Genomic DNA, 15,169 nt, shown 5'->3' with positions numbered 1-15,169 from the left:
GAATTACCAAGTGTATGGGTCCCGTGAACGTGAAGGTGTGCTTGCCCCAGTCATTGCGGATACACCCTGTCTTTCATGTATCATTGCTCAAACCAGCACCCTCCAAGCCGTCTGGGACACCTAGGCCGGTATGCGTGGAGTCGGAGGTGGAGTATGAAGTGTCGGGCATACGGGCGTCCAAATGGCGCAGGGGGAAGCTGTGGTACCTGGTTGCGTGGAAAGGCTATGGCCCGGAGGAGCAGTCATGGGAACCGGCTGAAGGGGTTCATGCTACGCGCTTGGTCTCCTTGTTCCATCGGCGTTTTCCTGCCAGCGCTGGACCCGTGGGGAGCCGCTGAGAGGGAGGATGTACTGTCAAGAATTCCTGTCATGCGAGGGGAGGAAAACGGTAACCAGCGAAAACGGACTACATCTCCCAGGATGCTTAGCGGTTTAGAGGTTATGTAAACAGGAGAGCTGTTACATAACTCAAGGAAAACACGCCCTTATGTAAACAGGAGAGCTGTTACATAACTCAAGGATAACACGCCCTTATGTAAACAGGAGAGCTGTTACATAACTCAAGGAAAACACGCCCTTATGTAAACAGGAGAGCTGTTACATAACTCAAGGAAAACACGCCCTATAAAGGGAGGAACCGGGAGGTACAACGCTGTTGGATATTGTGTTTACACCGACGTACCTGCTTAGTGAAGAGCAGTGTTCCGGAGTGGTGCTCCAGTAAGGCAAGAACGGAGGTAGGTCGAGTCGTTACTCCCTGGGCCGTGTCTTGCCCCATCGTCACCTGTGAAGGACCCGGAAGCTCTACCGGATAACCATTGAGCTTCGCTTTTTGACTCGGCTGAGTCAAAGCGCAGTGGCGCTTTTGGTGGTTGGAGTCGTAACTCCCAGCCCGACCAGAGATACAGGGACTGCCAGCTGTAACGCACACCAGGAGGTGTTTGCCGCGTTACAGACTCGGAAGTCCACAGGATCGATCGAGCGGCTGCTCTCGGTTCAGTCTTCTTTGCTTGTGATTGGGGTATCGGTGACGCATCACCAGGAGGTGACTCCGCGTCCCGGTGCAGTCTGAGGAAGAGGTTGAGCGGCTGCTCCCTTCAGGTAGAGACCCCGGCTGGGTGTTTCCCTGACTCCTCGATTCTCCCCAACACTCTTCGTGCCCCTCGCAGCCTACCGATTGGCATTGTCGGCCATTTCATTTCTGCCCTCTGTTGGCATACGCCGGGATCGGCGTATATGCAGAGGACGGTTAGGACCATCCGTGCTGTGGGCTGGTAACGTACTTAGCCTGGAGGATTCCAGTGACTATAACCTTTGTTTATTCCTTGTATTATTTTTGCCTTCATTAAAATAACTAAACCTTCACAAGTGGTTGCGTTCTCATTATCGTGTCTGTTAAACGATCCTGAGACGTTCAGGGCGTTACACACTGCCAATACCACCACCACCAATACCACCAGTACCAAAAATAACACCACCACCAATAGCAACATTAAAACCACCACCACGCATACCATCATCACCAATGCTTTCATCACCAACACCACAACCAATACCACCACCAAAACTACCGCCACCAATACCAATATCACAGCCACCAATACCACCACTACTAATACCAACGCCACTGCCAAAACCAATACCACCACCACTAATAATACCACCAATATCAATACCACCACAAATACCACCTCCAATACCACCAACACCAGCACCACCAATACCACCACCAATAACACCACCATCAACACCACCACCAACAACAATTCCACCAATACCACAACCAATACTACCCCCACCAATACCACCACCACCAATACCAATACCAATACCACCACCACCAATCCCACCACCAATACCAATACAACCACCACAAATACAATCACCAATACCAACAATACCACCACCACCAATACCACCACCATCAATACAACCAATATCAATAACACCACTAGCAATACCAATACCACAATACCACCACCAACACTAATAACACCCCCACCAATACCACCACCAATACCACCGACACCAATACCACCTCCAATACTACCATCACCAATACCACCACCACCAATACCACCACCAACACCACTAGTACCACCAATACCACCACCACCACCAAAACCACCACCACCAATACCGTCACCACCAGCACCAATACCACCTTCACTAATATCAATAACACAAATACCACCACCACCATTAAAAATTCCACCACCACCAATACCACAACCAAAAACACCACCACCAATACCACCACTACCAATAACACCACAAATACAACCACCAACAATACCACTACCACCACCATCAATACCACCACCACCAATAACACCACTGCCAATACCAATACCACCACCACCACTAATACCACCACCACCAATACCACCACCAATACCACCACCAATACCACCATCACCAATACCACCTCCACCAATACCACCAATACCACCACCTATACCACTACCACTACCAATGCAATTCCACCACCACCAATACCAATACCACCACCACCACTAATATCAATACCACCAATAACACCACCACCAATACCACCAACACTATCACCAATACCACCACCAATACCACAACTGATATCACCAATACCACCACCACCAATGCCACCAATACTAATACCACCACCAATACCACCATCACCAATACCACAAGCACCACAATACCACCACCACCAATACTACCACTACCACTAATACCACCACCACAAATACCACCAATACCACCAGCACCAATACCACCAATGCCACCACCACCTCCAAAACCATCACCAACCCCACCAATACCACCACGAATACCACCATCAATACCACCACCATCACTAATACCACCAACACCAATACCACCACCACCAGCAATATCACCACCATCAGTACCATCACCACCACCAATACCACCATTTCCAACAATAGCCCACCACCTATACCAATACCACTGCAATACCACCACCACCAATACCCCGACCACCACCAATACAACCACCACCACCAAAACCAATACCACCACCAATACCACCAATACCAATACCACCAATACCACCACCACCACCAATACAAATATCACTACCACCACCATCAACCACACAACCAATACCACCACCAATACCAGCACCAACAATAATAATAGCACCACCACCATTACCAATAGCACCACCAACAATAACACCACTACCAATAACAATACCATCACTAATATCACCACCACCAATAACAATACCTCCAATACCACCACCACCAATACCACCAGTACCACAAATACCACCACCACCAACACCACTACCACCACCAATACCACCACCAATACCATTACCACCAATACCACCACAACCACCAATACCACTACCACTAATATCAATAACAACACATTCCACCACCACCAATACCAATACCACCACCATGAATACCACCACCACCAATACCACCACCACCACCAATACTACCAATAACATCACAAATACCCCCAATACCACCACCACCAATATGACCACCACCAATAACACCAGCACCAATACCACCAGCACCAATACCACCACTATTAATACCAACACCACCACCACCAACACCACCACCAATACTAGCACCACCACTAATACCATCACCAATACCACCACCTCCAATACCACCAATTCTGCCACCACTACTAATGCCAGCACCAGCGCCAATACCACCACCATCACCAATACCAACAATACCACCAATACTACCACCAATACCACAACCAAAAACACCACAACCAATAAAAAGCCATCACTACAATACCACCACCACCAATACCACCACCAATACCAACACTACTACCAATACCACCACCACAAATACCACCAGCACCAATATCACCCATGCCACCACCACCAATACCATCACCAACCCCACAAATACCACCACCATCACTAATACCACCACCAATACCACCACCACCAATTCCATCACCACCACCAATACTACCATCACCACCAATACCACCACCAACACTACATCCACCACCACCAATACCAATACTACCACCACCAATACAATACCACCGCAATACCACCACCACCAATACCCCGACCACCACCATTACCCTGACCACCACCAATACAAGCACCACCACAAATACCAATACCACCACAAATACCAATACCAATACCACCACCACCAATACAAATATCACTACCACCAATACCACCACCATCAACACCACTAACAATACCACCACCTATACCACCACCACCAACAATACCAATACCACCACCACCATTACCAATAGCACCACCAACAATAACACCAATACCACTACCTATACCACCCTACCAATACCATATAACCACCAATACCACTACCACCACCAATACCACCTTCAACAGTACCACCACCAATATCACCACCACCAATAACAGTACCACCAATGCCACCACCACCAATACCACTGCCAATACCACCACCACCAATACCACCAGTACCAAAAATAACAACACCACCAATAGCAACATTAAAACCACCACCACACATATCACCATCACCAATGCTATCATCAACAACACCACCACCAATATCACCACCAAAACTACCACCACCAATAACAATATCACCACCATCAATACCAACACCACTAAAACCAATGCCACTGCCAAAACCAATACCACCACCAATAATACTACCACCAATACCAATACCACCACCACCACCAATAACACCACCTCCAATACCATCAACACCAGCACCACCAATACCACCACCAATACCACCACCAACAACAATTCCACCAATACCACAACCAATACTAACCCCACCAATACCAACACCACCAATACCACCACCACCAATACCAATACCACCACCAACAATGCAGCCACCAATACCAATACAACCAACTTGAATACAATCACCAATACCAACAATACCACTGCCACCAATACCACCACCATCAATACCACCACCACCAATATCAATAACACCACTAGCATTACCAATACCCCAATACCACCACCAACACTAATAACACCACCACCAATACCACCGACACTAATACCACCTCCAATACCACCATCACCAATACCACCACCACCAATACCACCACTAGTACCACCAATACCACCAGCAAAACCACCTCCACCAATACCACCACCACCACCACAATACCACATTCACAAATATCAATAACACCAACACCACCACCACCGTTACAAATTCCACCGCCACTAATACCACAACCAAAAACACCACCACCAATACCAATGCCACCACCAATACCAATACCACCCCTACCAATAACCCCACAAATACCACCACCACCATTACCACTACCACCAGCATCAATACCACAACCACCAATACCACCACCACCACTAATACCACCACCACCAATACCACCACCACCACCAATGCCACCACCAATACCACCATCACCAATACCACCTCCACCAATACCACCACCCATACCACTACCAATTCCACGACCACCAATACCAACACCACTAATATCAATACCACCAATACCACCACCACCAATACCACTACTAATAGCACCACCAATACCACTAACACTATCACCAATACCACCACCAACACCACAACCGATACCACCAATACCACCACCAATACCACTAATACCACCACTAATACCACTACCACCACCACCAATACCACAAGCACCGCAATACCACCACCAATACCACTGCCAATACCACTACTATCACCAATACCACCACCACAAATACCCCCAATACCACCAGCACCAATACCACCAATGCCACCACCACCAATACCATCACCAACCCCACCAATACCACCACCAAAACCACCAGCAATACCACCATCATCACTAATACCACCAACACCAATACCACGACCACCAGCAATATCACCACCACCAATACAGTCAGCACCACCAATACCACCATTACCACCAATACCCCACCACCTATACCACCATCAATACCTAATACCACTGCAATACCACCACCAATACCCTGACCACCACCAATACCAATACCACCACCAATACCAATGCCACCAATACCACCACCACCAATACAAATATCACCACCACCAATACCACCACCAACACCGCAACCAATACCACCACCAAAAACACCACCAATACCACCACTAACAATAATAATACCACCAATGCCACCACCACTACCAACAGCACCACCAACAATAACAGCAATACCACTACCAATACCAGCACCACCAATACCATATAACCACCAATACTACCACCACTACCACCACCAATACCACCACCAACAATACCACCACCAATATCACCACCACCAATGACAATACCACCACTAATACCACCACCACCAATAACAATACCATCAATACCACCACCACCAATGCCGCCACCACCAATACCACTGCCAATACCACCACCACAAATACCACCACCACCAACACCACCACCAATACCACCAGTACCACAAATACCACCGCCACCAATACCACCACCACCACCAATACCAACATCAAAACCACCACCACACATACCACCATCACCAATGCTATCATTACCAACACCACCACCAATACTACCACCAAAACTACCACCATCAATACCAATATCACCACCACCAGTAATACCAATGTCACTGCCAAAACCAATACCACCACCACTAATACTACCACCAATACCACCAATACCAATACCACCACCACCAATACCACCACCTTCAATACCACCCCCACCAATACCAATACCACTACTAATACCACCTCCACTAATACCACCAATGCTACCACCACCAATACCACCAATACCAGCACCACCAATAACACCACCAATAACACCACCACCAATACCACCACCACCACCACCACCACCAATACCACCAATACCACCACCAACACAACCCCCACCAATACCACCACCACCAATACCACCAATAGCAATACCACCACCACCAATGCCAGTACCAATACCACCACCACCGATGGTGCCACCAATTCCATTACAACCAATACAATCACCAATACCAACAATACCAGCACCATCAATACCACCACCACTAATACCAATAACACCACCAGCAATACCAATACCCCAATGCCACAACCACCACTAACAACACCACCACCAATACCACCACCCCCACCAATACCACTGACACCAATACCACCATCACCAATACCACCACCTTCAATACCACCATTACCGCCAGCACTACTAATACCATCACCACCGGCAATACCACCACCATCTCCAATACCAACAATACCACCAATACTACCACCAATACCAATACCACAACCAAAAACACAACAACCAATACCAAAGCCACCACCAATACCTATACCACCATCACCAATAACACCAAAAATACCACCACCACCAATACCACTACCACCACCATCAATACCACCACTGCCACTAATACCACCACCACCACCAATACCACCACCACCACCAATACCACCATCGCCAATACCACCTCCACCAACACCACCAATACCACCACCTATACCACTGACACCACCAATACCACCACCACCAATACCACCACCACTAATATCAATACCACCAATACCACCACCACCAATACCACTACCAATAACACCACCACCAATACCACCAACACCACCGCCAATTCCACCACCAATACCAAAACCAATACCATCACCACCAATACCACCACCACCAATACCACCAATACTAATACCGCCACTACCAATACCAATTCCACTACCACCAGTACCACTACTACCACCACCAACACCACAAGCCCCACAATACCACCGCCACCAATACCACCACCACAAATACAAATACCACCAATACCACCAATGCCACCAAAAGCACCAATACCATCACCAACCCCACCAATACCACCACCAATACCACCATCAATACCACCACCACCAAAACCACCACCATCAGCAATATCACCACCACCAATACCATCACCACCACCAATACCACCATCACCTCCAATACCACCACCAACACTACCACTACCACCACCACCAATACCACCACCAATACCAATACCACCACTACCAATACCAATACTGCCACAACCTATTCCACCACCAACACCAATACCACCACCACCAATACCACCACCAATACACCGACCACCACCAATTCCCTGACCACCACCAATACAAGCACCACCTCAAATACCAATACCACCACCAATACCAATACCACCACCACCACAATACCAATACCACCACCACCATTACCAATAGCACCACCAATACCACTACCAATACCACCCCACCAATACCATATAACCACCAATACCACTACCACCACCAATACCACCACCAACAATACCAACACCAATATCACCACAACCAAAAAAATACCATCAAAACCACCACCACCAATGCCACCACCACCAATACCACCACGAAACCTACCACCACCAATACCAATATCACCACCTTCAATACCAACACCACTAATACCAATGCCACTGCCAAAACCAATACCACCACCAATAATACTACCACCAATACAAATACCACCACCACCACCAATAACACCACCTCCAATACCATCAACACCAGCACCACCAATACCACCACCAATAACCCCACCACCAGTACCACCATCACCAACAATTCCACCAATACCACAACCAATACTAACCCCACCAATAACACCACCTCCAATACCATCAACACCAGCACCACCAATACCACCACCAATAACACCACCACCAATACCACCACCACCAACAATTCCACCAATACCACAACCAATACTAACCCCACCAATACCAACACCACCAATACCACCACCACCAATAGCAATACCACCACCACCAATGCAACCACCACCAATACCAATACCACCACCAACAATGCAGCCACCAATACCAATACAACCACCTTGAATGCAATCACCAAAACCAACAATACCACTGCCACCAATACCACCACCATCAATACCACCACCAACACTAATAACACCACCACCAATACCACCGACACCAATATCACCTCCAATACCACCATCACCAATACCACCACCACCAATACCACCACTAGTACCACCAATACCACCACCAAAACCACCTCCACCAATACCACCACCAATACCACATTCACAAATATCAATAACACCAACACCACCACCACCGTTACAAATTCCACCGCCACTAATACCACAACCAAAAACACCACCACCAATACCAATGCCACCACCAATACCAATACCACCACTACCAATAACCCCACAAATACCACCATTACCACTACCACCAGCATCAATACCACCACCACCAATACCATCACCACCACTAATACCACCACCACCAATACCACCACCACCACCAATGCCACCACCAATACCACCATCACCAATACCACCTCCACCAATACCACCACCCCTACCACTACCAATTCCACCACCACCAATACCAACACCACTAATATCAATACCACCAATACCACCACCACCAATACCACTACCAATAACACCACCACCAATACCACCAACACCACCGCCAATTCCACCACCAATACCAAAACCAATACCATCACCACCAATACCACCACCACCAATACCACCAATACTAATACCGCCACTACCAATACCAATTCCACTACCACCAGTACCACTACTACCACCACCAACACCACAAGCCCCACAATACCACCGCCACCAATACCACCACCACAAATACAAATACCACCAATACCACCAATGCCACCACCAGCACCAATACCATCACCAACCCCACCAATACCACCACCAATACCACCATCAATACCACCACCACCAAAACCACCACCATCAGCAATATCACCACCACCAATACCATCACCACCACCAATACCACCATCACCTCCAATACCACCACCAACACTACCACTACCACCACCACCAATACCACCACCAATACCAATACCACCACTACCAATACCAATACTGCCACAACCTATTCCACCACCAACACCAATACCACCACCACCAATACCACCATCAATACACCGACCACCACCAATTCCCTGACCACCACCAATACAAGCACCACCTCAAATACCAATACCACCACCAATACCAATACCACCACCACCACAATACCAATACCACCACCACCATTACCAATAGCACCACCAATACCACTACCAATACCACCCCACCAATACCATATAACCACCAATACCACTACCACCACCAATACCACCACCAACAATACCAACACCAATATCACCACAACCAAAAAAATACCATCAAAACCACCACCACCAATGCCACCACCACCAATACCACCACGAAACCTACCACCACCAATACCAATATCACCACCTTCAATACCAACACCACTAATACCAATGCCACTGCCAAAACCAATACCACCACCAATAATACTACCACCAATACAAATACCACCACCACCACCAATAACACCACCTCCAATACCATCAACACCAGCACCACCAATACCACCACCAATAACCCCACCACCAGTACCACCATCACCAACAATTCCACCAATACCACAACCAATACTAACCCCACCAATAACACCACCTCCAATACCATCAACACCAGCACCACCAATACCACCACCAATAACACCACCACCAATACCACCACCACCAACAATTCCACCAATACCACAACCAATACTAACCCCACCAATACCAACACCACCAATACCACCACCACCAATAGCAATACCACCACCACCAATGCAACCACCACCAATACCAATACCACCACCAACAATGCAGCCACCAATACCAATACAACCACCTTGAATGCAATCACCAAAACCAACAATACCACTGCCACCAATACCACCACCATCAATACCACCACCAACACTAATAACACCACCACCAATACCACCGACACCAATATCACCTCCAATACCACCATCACCAATACCACCACCACCAATACCACCACTAGTACCACCAATACCACCACCAAAACCACCTCCACCAATACCACCACCAATACCACATTCACAAATATCAATAACACCAACACCACCACCACCGTTACAAATTCCACCGCCACTAATACCACAACCAAAAACACCACCACCAATACCAATGCCACCACCAATACCAATACCACCACTACCAATAACCCCACAAATACCACCATTACCACTACCACCAGCATCAATACCACCACCACCAATACCATCACCACCACTAATACCACCACCACCAATACCACCACCACCACCAATGCCACCACCAATACCACCATCACCAATACCACCTCCACCAATACCACCACCCCTACCACTACCAATTCCACCACCACCAATACCAACACCACTAATATCAATACCACCAATACCACCACCACCAATACCACTACCAATAACACCACCACCAATACCACCAACACCACCGCCAATTCCACCACCAATACCAAAACCAATACCATCACCACCAATACCACCACCACCAATACCACCAATACTAATACCGCCACTACCAATACCAATTCCACTACCACCAGTACCGCTACTACCACCACCAACACCACAAGCCCCACAATACCACCGCCACCAATACCACCACCACAAATACAAATACCACCAATACCACCAATGCCACCACCAGCACCAATACCATCACCAACCCCACCATCACCACCACCAATACCACCATCACCTCCAATACCACCACCAACACTACCACTACCACCACCACCAATACCACCACCAATACCAATACCACCACTACCAATACCAATACTGCCACAACCTATTCCACCACCAACACCAATACCACCACCACCACCAATACCACCATCAATACACCGACCACCACCAATTCCCTGACCACCACCAATACAAGCACCACCTCAAATACCAATACCACCACCAATACCAATACCACCACCACCACAATACCAATACCACCACCACCATTACCAATAGCACCACCAATACCACTACCAATACCACCCCACCAATACCATATAACCACCAATACCACTACCACCACCAATACCACCACCAACAATACCAACACCAATATCACCACAACCAAAAAAATACCATCAAAACCACCACCACCAATGCCACCACCACCAATACCACCACGAAACCTACCACCACCAATACCAATATCACCACCTTCAATACCAACACCACTAATACCAATGCCACTGCCAAAACCAATACCACCACCAATAATACTACCACCAATACAAATACCACCACCACCACCAATAACACCACCTCCAATACCATCAACACCAGCACCACCAATACCACCACCAATAACCCCACCACCAGTACCACCATCACCAACAATTCCACCAATACCACAACCAATACTAACCCCACCAATAACACCACCTCCAATACCATCAACACCAGCACCACCAATACCACCACCAATAACACCACCACCAATACCACCACCACCAACAATTCCACCAATACCACAACCAATACTAACCCCACCAATACCAACACCACCAATACCACCACCACCAATAGCAATACCACCACCACCAATGCAACCACCACCAATACCAATACCACCAATACCACCAATGCCACCACCAGCACCAAATACCATCACCAACCCCACCAATACCACCACCAATACCACCATCAATACCACCACCACCAAAACCACCACCATCAGCAATATCACCACCACCAATACCATCACCACCATCACCTCCAATACCACCACCAACACTACCACTACCACCACCACCAATACCACCACCAATACCAATAACACCACTACCAATACCAATACTGCCACAACCTATTCCACCACCAACACCAATAACACCACCACCAATACCACCACCAATACACCGACCACCACCAATACCCTGACCACCACCAATACAAGCACCACCTCAAATACCAATACCACCACCAATACCAATACCACCACCACCACAATACAAATATCACCAAAACTAATACCACCACCATCAACATCACAACCAATACCACCACCAATACCACCACCAACAATACCAATACCACCACCACCATTACCAATAGCACCACCAATACCACCAATACCACTACCAATACCACCCCACCAATACCATATAACCACCAATACAACTACCACCACCAACAATACCTACACCAATATCACCACAACCAAAAAAATACCATCAAAACCACCACCACCAATGCCACCACCACCAATACCACCACCAAACCTACCACCACCAATACCAATATCACCACCTTCAATACCAACACCACTAATACCAATGCCACTGCCAAAACCAATACCACCACCAATAATACTACCACCAATACAAATACCACCACCACCACCAATAACACCACCTCCAATACCATCAACACCAGCACCACCAATACCACCACCAATAACCCCACCACCAGTACCACCATCACCAACAATTCCACCAATACCACAACCAATACTAACCCCACCAATAACACCACCTCCAATACCATCAACACCAGCACCACCAATACCACCACCAATAACACCACCACCAATACCACCACCACCAACAATTCCACCAATACCACAACCAATACTAACCCCACCAATACCAACACCACCAATACCACCACCACCAATAGCAATACCACCACCACCAATGCAACCACCACCAATACCAATACCACCACCAACAATGCAGCCACCAATACCAATACAACCACCTTGAATGCAATCACCAAAACCAACAATACCACTGCCACCAATACCACCACCATCAATACCACCACCAACACTAATAACACCACCACCAATACCACCAACACCAATACCACCTCCAATACCACCATCACCAATACCACCACCACCAATACCACCACTAGTACCACCAATACCACCACCAAAACCACCTCCACCAATACCACCACCAATACCACATTCACAAATATCAATAACACCAACACCACCACCACCGTTACAAATTCCACCGCCACTAATACCACAACCAAAAACACCACCACCAATACCAATGCCACCACCAATACCAATACCACCACTACCAATAACCCCACAAATACCACCATTACCACTACCACCAGCATCAATACCACCACCACCAATACCACCACCACCACTAATACCACCACCACCAATACCACCACCACCACCAATGCCACCACCAATACCACCATCACCAATACCACCTCCACCAATACCACCACCCCTACCACTACCAATTCCACCACCACCAATACCAACACCACTAATATCAATACCACCAATACCACCACCACCAATACCACTACTAATAACAGCACCACCAATACCACCAACACTATCACCAATACCACCACCAACACCACAACCGATACCACCAATACCACCACCAATACCACTAATACCACCACTAATACCACTACCACCACCACCAATACCACAAGCACCGCAATACCACCACCACCACCAATACCACTGCCAATACCACTACTATCACCAATACCACCACCACAAATACCCCCAATACCACCAGCACCAATACCACCAATGCCACCACCACCACCAATACCATCACCAACCCCACCAATACCACCACCAAAACCACCAGCACTACCACCATCATCACTAATACCACCAACACCAATACCACGACCACCAGCAATATCACCACCACCAATACCATCAGCACCACCAATACCACCATTACCACCAATACCCCACCACCTATAGCACCACCAATACCTAATACCACTGCAATACCACCACCACCAATACCCTGACCACCACCAATACCACCACCAATACCAATGCCACCAATACCACCAATACCACCACCACCAATACAAATATCACCACCACCAATACCACCACCAACACCACAACCAATACCACCACCAAAAACACCACCAATACCACCACTAACAATAATAATACCACCACCACTAACAACAGCACCACCAACAATAACAGCAATACCACTACCAATACCAGCACCACCAATACCATATAACCACCAATACTACCACCACTACCACCACCAATACCACCACCAACAATACCACCACCAATATCACCACCACCAATGACAATACCACCACTAATACCACCACCACCAATAACAATACCATCAATACCACCACCACCACCACCAATACCACTACCAATACCACCACCACAAATACCACCACCACCAACACCACCAACACCAATACCACCAGTACCACAAATACCACAGCCACCAATACCACCACCACCACCAATACCAACATCAAAACCACCACCACACATACCAC

The sequence above is a fragment of the Triturus cristatus genome, chromosome 7 (genome assembly GCF_964204655.1).
Source record: "Triturus cristatus chromosome 7, aTriCri1.1, whole genome shotgun sequence".
NCBI classification, from domain to species: Eukaryota; Metazoa; Chordata; class Amphibia; order Caudata; family Salamandridae; genus Triturus; species Triturus cristatus.
The sequence above is the reverse complement of the archived record's forward strand: the minus strand, read 5'-3'. Positions refer to the sequence as shown.